The sequence below is a fragment of the Ischnura elegans genome, chromosome 7 (genome assembly GCF_921293095.1).
Source record: "Ischnura elegans chromosome 7, ioIscEleg1.1, whole genome shotgun sequence".
NCBI lineage: Eukaryota > Metazoa > Arthropoda > Insecta > Odonata > Coenagrionidae > Ischnura > Ischnura elegans.
The window spans coordinates 102,044,306-102,056,344 of NC_060252.1; positions in this window are offsets into that span (position 1 = coordinate 102,044,306).

Consider the following 12,039-nt stretch of genomic DNA (forward strand, 5'->3'; position numbering starts at 1 on the left):
TCATGAGATTTGTAAACTGCTTGGAATCGCAGCTGGGCATAATTAACTGAAAATTCATATCACCGACCATTACTAATTTTTGAGATATGCCCCTTGATTAGGGTTCAAAATCTAAAAAAATTGATCAATAGAAATTTTTTGTCCCTGTAGACGACAAAGAGATCAAATATACAAAACTTGCATGAAACATTGATCAACAAGCAATCAGTAGGGCTTATATGACAAGGCCTCAGTCCGGTTGTTATTTCATGCCTTATAAACGCTAACTCACCTCTTGCTCTTTCAGAAGTATTACAATTTCCATATGAGTACCTACCCACTCACTGTTTATACATTAATTTGATCAGATTGTATTCATATTTCATTCAAAGCTATAATATCGGGTAATTGTGAAATGCTATTTAAATGTGAAAGTAGTAAATTAAAATTGCGTCTAGCACTTCGGATATTCTGATGGACGAACAATAGGGAATTCATTCCATTAAACGCATTTACAGTAATATTTATACCCATAAAATTGGCTTATATTCTAGGTATACGTTCTATACCATTGAAGTATGAATCACAAAAGCAATGATCAAAGATGTTTTACATCATCCATGATGCTAACTACAATTGCTGGCTCCTTTTCCACTTTTCTCAATTAAATTTTACCTCCACGAATCCAAAGATACTTATCATTCTGCGCCACCCCACCTTTCTACCAGCACAAAGGGTCTCATTAATGTAAACAAGTATTATCACTTTCAATAATATGCAGACACCCACCAGTCCCATTTTATTGATGTGGCCGTGTCGGTGAACACTTACAGGCATGGAACATAATGCAAGCTGCTTCCTTTGCCTTTACGTCGCCGACGAGGTCGGACGCGGATGCAGCCTGGCTAGCGAAATGGGAGTCGAAATCCCGGGGCAAAAATCCTAGCGGATGCAATGAACTGAGGAAACTCACTCATGAGTGTTTTTTTTCGGCTAGTACAAACTATGATGTGACTCACTTAAGGGGTGTACATCGGCCACACTGGGAGGAACTTATTTACTCGTGTGTCCGAACGCAAAAGATGCTTGGAGAACCGTGACCCAACTTTTCAAAGCGCCCAATGGCACAAAAACATCTAATTTTCGATACTAAAATTATTCGGTTCCAAGAAAAGGGATAGGGCCGAGAAGTGGAAAATAGTGAAAAATAAAAGGAAGATATTTGACTTACTGAACGGAAATGAGTTTTTTAGTCACTCCTTCATCTTATATGTACTCCCCTGACTGCTACCTAACCCCACTTCCTTCCCCAAAACCTTTTTTACCTCGTGACATGACGCAAGTCCGGAATTACTTACCGTCTGTGCCTCCTCCTACAACCCCTCCACCTACTTCCTTCTGATCCTTCCCCCTCACTACTTTTCAGTAACGGATATAGAACAAAACTCAAGGGGGAGCGCAAAAGATATTTTGAGCTACCTATACTTAACCCGCCGTGACTCGCGCCCTAAATACGAACGTGAGAGCTTGCGTGGGGTGTTTCTGACACCCCACTCGTTTTTTTTGCTTTTTTCAATTGTTTAATTGTATTTTGCCTTAATTTTTGCTATTTACCTATCCTTTCATAACTCCTGATAATATTTGTTTGTTTGATATGAATAATTGTCACATAGGAATATTTTGTTGTAATTTTGTTAATTTTCAAAAGAATTTGAAGTACAAAAGATGCGGACGTTGATACAATTTGTAAACATTCTTACATATTGGCTGTATTCTAATTAAAGCAATAATAATTATGTTCACATAAATTAACTAATTGCATTACCTGGCTAAATAATTTTATACGTTACTTCGTTTCAATATTTTATATGAATTGAATTTTGATTATTTGATGGAAAAACCGGCCGCGAGTCTTGCGATTTGCCTGCTTTTGAGCTAATGGAAATGATTTGATGATTAGGGTTTTTTACATTTGTTATAACGATCAAATAGTATTCTAAGTTGTTAATAATGATTCTGAAAAGTATTTTTGAAGAATTTTATCTCAATCACTGGCTCTTTCAAGTGGGAAAATTCTGAATAATCTTCTAGTCTATAAATTCCAAATTTGCCTGGGAAATGCTGTATCTTTTCGTAATCGTAATGAAGAATAATCAAGTCACATGCAAAGTTTAAGATATTTTTATTCAAAATGATTATACGCATATACAAGACAATGCTATCTTATGATATAAAAAAGTTACAATTTAGTTTCTGAAAAATTAGGCGATGCGGGCGGTCCCGCAAGGGGGGGGGGCACTATGTATTCGCCACTGTTACTTTTGAATATATATATTTCTGTCCGAAATAGTAATTTGTTGGTACCCGATTATGACTGTATAGGAATCGAAACACGTGCTGTGAGGAGTGGAATGAAATTAGTGGGCAGTACGATATATTTGCATCAATTCGATATTTTGTTCCGCGATATCTCCCCGGAAAAAGGTTGACTTTGCGGCATGGTATATCCTAATTTCCTATTCATACGTGAATCACCGTTTCTGACTCACGAAGTTGTGGCTCCATAGCTTAGTAGGTTCATTAAATGTGCATTTGTTGCGGTTAAATGTGAGAGGGTTTAAATTTGAATTAATTATTCTCTTTTTCATTTTATAAAATAATAGAGTATACAAGAGTCAATACAGCATTTAAAAAAATAACGGCTTTATCTACCTTGACACATTTCTTTCTAAACAGATTAAATCACTGAGGTGAAATAGGTAGGGGAAGTGGCAGTAGTTGTGTCTTAATTTCCTTGCGGCTAATTACTGTCAAATATCCGTTGAGTAAAATCCCAACGTATAGTATCGACAATACTCGATAACTAACGAGATACATTCGTAGTTGAAGTCATTTATAGGTATGGAAATTCTTTTAACTCACTAAAATGGGACACGTGGATGTCTACATATTATTGAAAACGATTGCACATCACTAGGAGGTACGGATTACAAGGTCAAGAGTCGAATAGAAAAAATTATTTTTACTTGGCACTTAGCTAACAGGTTATCATTTACATGCTGATTCAGAACTCGGAGTTGAATTCCTCCTGTTTCCCAACTAGATTTCGTCTTAATCGGGCCATTATTTACTTTTTACATCTAATGCAGCACAAACTTTATTCACTACTACTTCCATATTTTCATCAAATTGGCTCGGGATGCCATGAATTCCCGTGTTAATACCTAACAAGCGTTTCTCAAGGCCATCAGAACGGTTTAGTGCGTCAGAAAGTTGCGTCTTAAGCACCACATTTTCACTTTGCAATTTGGATATTTGAATTAAAAACTTTTCTAATATTTTACCCTGTGATTCAATTAACTTTAACCTGTCTTCCAATTTATCGTATGGCTTATGAATAGTGTTCCCTAGTTTTTTTGATCCGTTATCTTTAGTTATTTTATAACCTCTACGAACAAATAAAATATTTCCTGAAGGGATTTACCTTCAGATTTACTTCTGTCCATCCTGGGATGTCTTTCGTAAATTTTGGCAGTCCACACATTTCCAGGATTGTCCTCTTGATTCAATCCCTTCGATGTCAGCGACTCCTGTAGAGAAAATCCATGGAAGGTTTTACGGCAGGTATCGCTATTGATGGAAGTTGTATTCCGTGTAGATGTGTTACACTTTGCACACGAACTAATGCCAGAAAGATGTTGTAGGCCTGGCGGATATAAGCTCGATTTATCACACTTTTCTTTACACAAATAAGGCTTCCACACAATGAAGGCAACTATTTTCACAAATTTAGCCGGAAACTAAATGGCTAGCAACCGGCGATGCATAGCGTTGAGTCAACCATACGGATTGAGAACACATCCATACCCGACGGAGCGGAACACGAACTGAATGTAGCCAATCTTAGCACCGGACCTCGTTGCACTCACTGCCCTTTAGTTTACATCTATATACTACCCCGCAAGCCGCCTAAAAAGGCGTGCGGCAGGGGGTGTTAGAACACCTGTCGTTTACATATGAAAGAAAATGCTCTAACGAAATAACGACTAGCATTTTTTAAAGTCCTTTATGGTTCGGGGGAAAAGGAATTCACACATCAATCCGTTCGGCAAAATATCTCTCTTAATTTATTGCTTCTGTCGGACCTGGAAATATAGAGGGGCTCTAATATTATGCTCTCAATGTCACTCTTAAAGCTACCTGTTCTCAATTGTTCAAACAATCTTAGCCTAGCGCGCAGCCACCGAGTCTCCGGTGGCTGAATTGCGGGTAGCGCTGTCTGTACGCCCATAGCAGTTCTCTTACGAATCGCGCAGCTTTTATTTGTACTTTTTTCAGCTCACGGATTATGTCTTTCTGCACCGCATCCCATATGCTTGCTGCATATTCAAGGTGTGGACTGGAATAGCGTAAAATAGCACCTCTCTTTCAGTTTTTTATCCGAAAATCTTCCCACAATGTGCTTCACGAATCTTAATTTCTTCAGGGCTCTGCCAGAAATATTCCTTATATGTGTTCCCCACGATTGATTGTAAGTTATCATAACTCCCAGGTACTTCACTTTGTCCGTTGTTTTAATGCTAATACCACAGTTTAATCAAGCGAAGGGGCAACGCGAAGTTTTCAGACGCGGAAATGAACCTTTGATTACTGGAGTAACTAAAAAGTCGAACGTAATTAATTCCGTTACACAATATGAAGGGAGTCATATTAATTAATATTAATTCGAGGCTGTAGAATCTTACCTGGTTAAGAAGATCGACTGCACAAATCTAGTGGTACCAAAATGATAATCAGCGAAATGGAAAATGAAGGCAGGTCTCACCAGATGTCAAATATTGCATATTGCTCCTTGGTAATCAATCACCTCCTCGGATGCCAGTGAAATTAACCCTCCACCACTATATCGTATATTTATCCAATGAGCAGTGTTAGTGAAAGTGCTGAGAAAAAGAAACTGGGATCAATTGCAGTTACTTTTTAAAAGGCAATCATTTACGGGTATAAATAACTGATTTTATAAGTAATCAGTAAAATTATATTTACTTCTTGTAAAATTGTCCACTCTAAAGACCACTTGGTAATTAATGTCGAATATTGGAGTAAAAATGTGGAATACTAGAGTCAGAAATAGCTAAAGTTGCATTTTAACTCGCGATACATACATTGATAACTATTGTAACACCTCAATTGTGACAGTACAAACACCCATTTGTGTTGTTGGCTAAAACATATGAGTGGATGAACCTAAGCAAGGAAATTATGGCACTCAAGGATTAGAAGTTAAACGTAGGCCTAGGCAAATCAGTGAAATCTGTAATGTTAGCGTCGATTAGAAGCCGTTTACGATTACATCGATAGTACCGATTCCTCTTCCAACGTAAGTAGTAAATTACAAATAAAACTTTCATTTCGTAAAAAGTAATTGTTACAAATACAAATTACTGCAAAAGTAATCGTTTCAAGAAATCCGATGAGTTTTACTCGATTACCAACCAAAAACTCCAATGAGGTACACTTTGGTAAATATTCTATATGGGGTTATTCACTGCATAGATAAGACGTGAAATGAGATGAGACACGTTTTGCTCTGCCGTTCCAAGCACTCCAATACACAAAATTCTAGCGGTGAAATACAACAAATTACTATGTTAATATTAAATGGATTTGCTTAAAGCCAGAGATAGCACGCTGAATTATTTTTGAAGGCGGACGTGGAGATTCGCACACGACCTACTCACCTCTCGCACGCAACGAGCTGATAATGATTTTTCGGATGACGAGACATTCACACAGCCAATTGTCAAGTAGAAGAATGCTTGTGCCTTAATCCGTAAGGGCCCAAGAATATTTACAGAATATTAAATGCAATCTCTAGATATGCCGATATTTTTCCGAAATCCACCTTCTTTAACAATGTTCCATGACAGACTATAAAAAATGTTTTTTTAACGATAAAGATATTTTAATTTTCTCTATTTCAAAGGAAATAAGTCTTTCTGTAAAAACGACATTCCATTCCGTTATCCGAATTGTCACATTCGGAGACTTTCCTTTCCCTTCTTTCCTTCCTCCTGTACTTCTTCGATTGTTTTTATCAGATTATCATGGCTCATATTATTGCCAACTTAATTTTCCTTGTTATCCTTAAGGATAAGTTAAGGATTTTAGAATGTTTCTCTTTTCTCCGAATTTTCTTGGCACTTCCTCATTGTACTTCATCATCATCACTGGTTAGCAATCCTAGGATTGGTTTGACGCAGCTCTCCACTCAGTTCTCCTATCAGCTAATCTTTTCACACCTACGTATTTCTTCTCTTTCCCATCTCTCTTTACTTGTTCCATATATTTTGTTCGAGGTCTTCCTTTTCCATTCTTGCCTTCCACTTGTCCTTCGACGATTGTCTTCATCAGGCCATCATGTTTCAAGATGTGGCCTATAAGGTTGTTCCGTCTTCTTATTAAGGTTTTCATGAGGCTTCTCTTCTCTCCTACCCTTCTTAGGACTTCCTCGTTACTAACTCGGTCGACTCATTTGATTTTCATCATTCTTCTGTAGCACCACATTTCGAAGGCCTCTTTCCTTGCTTTCTCCGCTGCGGTCATTGTCCATGCCCCACTTCCGTATAGGAGCATACTCCAGATGTAGGTTCTTATGAATTGTTTCTTTACTTCCATATTTAAGTTTCCCGCTGTAAGCTGGTCTCTCTTTTGGTGGAATGCTCTCCTCGCCTGGGCTATTCTGCTGATAATTTCTATCTTGCTTCTCCCGTCACTAGTTATCTTGCTTCCCAAATAACAGAATTCATCCACCTCTATCAGTTTTTGCCTCCCTATTTTAATGTTGGTCTTGACTTCTTCTCTTCTGCTGCATACTAAGATCTTGGTTTTCTTCGTGCTTATTTTCAGTTGATATCTACTCATTACCCTACCCATATTAACCAGAATATTTTTCAAATCCTTCTCTGTTTCTGCTATAACAGCTATGTCATCGGCAAATCTTAGCATGCTAATTTTTTCTCCATGGATATTCACTCCCAATTCCTTTTCTTTGATTTCATTAATGGCTTTTTCAATGTAAACGTTGAAAATTACGGGTGACTATGTACAGCCTTGTCGCACTCCTTTCTTAATTCTTGCTTCTTCACAGCTGGGCCCTGATTTTATCACGGCTACTTGGTTTTTGCATAAACTGTGGATGATTCTTCTGTCATTATAAAGAACCCCAATTTCCTTTAGGATTCCAAGCATTGTGCTCCAATCCACGTTGTCAAATGATTTCTCTAAGTCCACAAACGCAACGAACGTTGGCTTGTTCTTTTCCATTCTCTTTTCTATGAGCAGTCTTAGGGCCAATATTGCTTCCCTTGTGCCTTTGTTTTTTCTGTATCCAAATTGGTCCTCATCCAAATATTCCTCTGCTTTTCGTTCTATTCTTCTATAGTTGATCCTTGTCAGTATCTTTGACCCATGTGTAGTAAGGCTTATGGTCCTAAAATCTTGTCACTTCTCCGCTCTTTTCTTCTTAGGAATAGGGATTATTATGTTCCTCTCGAAATCCTTTGGTATCTCACCTGTCGTATGCATTTCACTAATGATTTTGTATAGCTGGTTCAACGTCTTCTCTCCTGAATTTTTAATTAGTTCTGCAGGAATGTCATCAATGCCAGACGCTTTATTTATCCTGAGGTCTCTTACAGCCGCATCAAATTCCGATCTTGAATGTTTCTCTTTTCTCCCAATTTTCTTGGCACTTCCTCATTATACTTAGTCGATCTATTTAATATTCATCATTCGTCTATAGCACCTATTCGCTTCATCAACTTTATCCTTATCATTCTCCGGTAGCACCACATTTTGAATGCTTCCAGTATTGACTTCTCTGCTGCTGTCAACGTCCACGTCTCACAACACGCCATAACGACACGAATTTGAAATATTTCACGATTTTTATCAATTAGCTTATTAATTAATTATTATTATTATTTAGCTAGCTTATTAATTAGCTAATTAAAAGAAAATTGGGAGAAAAGAGAAACATTCAAGATCGGAATTTGATGCGGCTGTAAGAGACCTCAGGATAAATAAAGCGTCTGGCATTGATGACATTCCTGCAGATTGATAAATAGAATAGGTATTTACATCAACATCGTCATGTGTGTAGATAAGCTACACACACCATTTTGAATTCAATTTCGAAAAATAGATATCACAACTAACATCACACATTAATACATTTTTAATGAAATGAAAGCTACAGTGAGAGTAATTTACGATTGTTATTGATAATAGGAATTTCTATCAACGCCGTCATATACGTAGCCAAGCCAAAAAATTTCCAATACACTCGCGAATAATCGTAATATGGCCTAATACATTGCACAGAAAATGTTAGAGGTGGTTTACATAGAATTCATTTGGTTATCGCGCGATTACTTCTCGGAAAGTTTTCCATTCTTCCGTCATACGTAGAATGTAAGTACTGTCGTTTTACAAAGTATGTAGACACCCAGTAATCCGATGGGGCCGGGCCGGTGAAAACTTGAGAGGTTGGCACATAGAGCGACCTGCATCCCTCACTCGTAAGCAACCAAGAGCCGACGAGGATGGAGGTGGACGCGACCCAGCCACCGAATCTGGAGTCAAACTCCATTAGCATTACCCCAATCAGAATTAAGATTAGCGGATGGAATGTACTGACGTAACCCACGTCCATACTCACGTTGGGCCGTCGCAGTGTTTTCTTTCGGGCTCCGTGGCGAGGTTTTGCCTATCTTTAGATTCACATTTGGACTCACCGTTTGTCTCTTTCTACTACGTGGCTCCGTCGCCGAGTACGTCTATACTGTGCGCGGTTGTTACGGAAAAGTTCGGGAGTATAACTGAGCTCATCAGAGGCTCCGAAGTCTTGTACTGCAAAAGGTTTTCGGTCTGGTTATTCTTCTGTTAACTTGAGTCGCGTTGAGAACTCGGAGCTGACAGCTGTTGTTTAGTCCTATTTTATAACGGATTATTTATACGGATATCAGTACTCCTTTTTAAAACCTTATTTAGGCTTTATATGACAGTTGTTACAGTTTTTATAAGGTGTTCAAGTAGGCTTGGAATGCTAATACGCTGTTGTGAATACATTGTTGATGACTTAGTTTAATGTAAGTAATACTATCGCAATATGGACTGGCTCTAGGACCCCTTTAACTATGATGAAGCACGGGAAGGAGAGGCAAAGGTATACGTCATAAGAAAACATATGAAGCGAAAATAAAATGTTTGTGTGAAATATTATAATTGTCATAACTAGATGATTCAGGAGGCTTCAATCAACTTGAGGAGCCACCTGCCAAAAATTTTTCCTGAATCCCTTCACGGAGGGATTTCGATTTAATCTATCCTTTTACCTTATTACTGAGAAAATGTTTTATATATACACGGCTTCCGGAAACACAGCTCGCGCTCTTTCTTCACGATGTCGTTCAATCTGTCGAATCGAAAAGACATGATTACACTTCTTAGATTTTAAGAAAGCATTTGACACGGTACCTCACAAATAACTCATATACTATTTACAGTCATGCGGATTAGATGAAACAGTGGTAAACTGGATACGCGACTTTCAGAGTAATCGTAAGTAACAAGTAGTTCAATACGGCATTAGCTCTGATGTAGTTGAAGTGACATAAGGTGCCCCACAAGGAAGCGTAATGGCCCCCGTTTTGTTCATTAAGCATAAACATAAATGATCTATGCCCTAGCATTAGCAGTAAAATACGCTTATTTGCTAACGACGCCGTCATCTATCGCGATATTAGTGATCACTCTGGCAATGAAATCTATAATCGAATTTAAGCAGCGTTCATTTGTGAAGCCAAGAGTGGGGACTCGAACCTAATTCATGTCGGTGCATTTTTTTGCAGAGTTCGTCCAACTATAACCCTGCTAATGCTGTGGATGGTATTAACGTAAAGGCTACAGAGGAAGTGAAGATGGCAACGTCGCGACGTTGCCAACCATCCCGCCGTATTAGTGATCACTCTGGCTTTTAAATTCCATCAACGAATTTAAACAACGTCCATGTGTGGAGCCAAGTGTGGGGACTCGAACTTAATCTGATCAAATGCACGACGGTGAATTTTTTGCTCGGGTCGCCCTAATATCTCCATGTTTTTTCTGTGGATGTTTTTAAAATTATGGCGACAGATGAAGTAAGGTATCTGGGAGTTACCATAACATCGACCATATCTTGGGGAACGCATATAATGGCCTGTTTGCACGATACATTAACACGTACGAGTAGTTGTTTACATGAATGATTTTTGTGGATCGGAACGGAACACTAATGAATGCATGAACCAAATTAGAACCGGTTCTGTTTTCTGTGCATCCATTCACACAAGTTGGGTGGTTACACGGTGTATTTTGGCGTTGATTCTCGCGTTCGTACATTTAGACTCGTACGTGTTAATTTACCGTGTAAACAGGCCTTAAGAAATATTTTTATCAGAGCCCTGAAGAAGCTGGGATTCGTCAAGCGTTCAGTGGGTGGATTTTCGGATGAGAAAGTAAAAGAGAGGTGCTATTTCGCACTCGCCAGGCCACACCTTAAATATGCAGCGAGCGTATGGGATCCGGTGAGAAAGACTTAATTCGTGAAATTAATAAAATACAAAGGAAAGCCGCACGATTCATAATAAACCCGCTTCGGGCGTACAGAAAGTGTTACACAGATGTTAAACGAATTAGGTTGGGAACCGCTGTAGATTCGAAGGCTGCGCGTTAGACTTGGAATGCTTGAGCAATTGACGATGGATATCTTTCGAAGCGAAAACGGAGAACATCGTATCAGAGCCCCACCACATTTCCAGGTCTAACAGAAACGATAAATTGAGAGAGATATATAGCCGAACGGGAATTTGCCGTATGGGAATTAGTTTTTCCCCGTCGACAATAAAGCACTTTACCAAATGCTGGGCGTAATTTCATTAGAGCATAACCTTTTTATTTGTCAACGGCAAGTGACCTAACACCCCCTGCCACACGCCTACTTAGGCGGCTTGCTGGTTAGTATGTAGATGCAGATTTACGTGATCAAAACAATTTGTAAATAATGTATATTATGCTGTGGATTGGTTCTGTAAAATGGTAACGCGCCGTCTAAATAACGCCCAGATGACGAGTAACGACTAATTAATGATAAAATGCGTTAGTGTATAAATTTTTACAAATGCGCTCGTAATTATATCGTGTGCTTTCGAGTTTATACTTTCCTTTACGCTGACAAGAACGCATGTAATCTTCTTTTTTCATTCCGTTAGAATTTTTCACCTGCCCTCTTGTCGAGAGTCAGAAATTATTATTATCATATTATTCCGAATTCCGAGAAACCGAATATTATTATCATATTATTCTCAAAGTTCCTCTCATAAATTGATAGACCCTTCACTTTCCCCTTCACTTGTAGGCACAACAGAGCTATATTTTTCGGACGTTAATGTAAAATAATGCTTCGTTGGTTTACTACTCCACCTTCCTTATTTCCTGAAAGGATTTTATTTCCTTATTTTTTTCAACATTCAAGCAAAATATACCTTTTTCGTCTGTCAGCTATATATTTACTCTGTATCATACAAGCCAATTCTTGCGAATATTACATCTTTGGGGGTATCCATTAACCCTTTCGCCACAGTGGTGTTGTTTCCTTAGCATGACTGTTGGACTGAGCCCCAAGGGTCCCTTCCGTCCCCTCTGTACGGACAATTTTTGCAGGACATTGGTTAAGAAGGGTCTCACGGATAATCACACTCTCGACTTTTCCTAGCGGGGACTCCGCATTATCTCGGACTCAAAGTATAGTTGGTCTTCCTCCTTTCCGGGTTGATAGCCCTTGCAGCGGAATTGGTTCCGGGTCAACTCATGATTAGTTTTTGTGAATTAGCTACCTGGATAATTGTTGTTTGCCCGTATGTTGCAGACTTCGAATTCAATTCCTCGGTTTTTTTCTATGCATTGTCAACTTATGAACGGAGCTATTTCGTCCCAATTAACGGTTTTAATGCATCAACA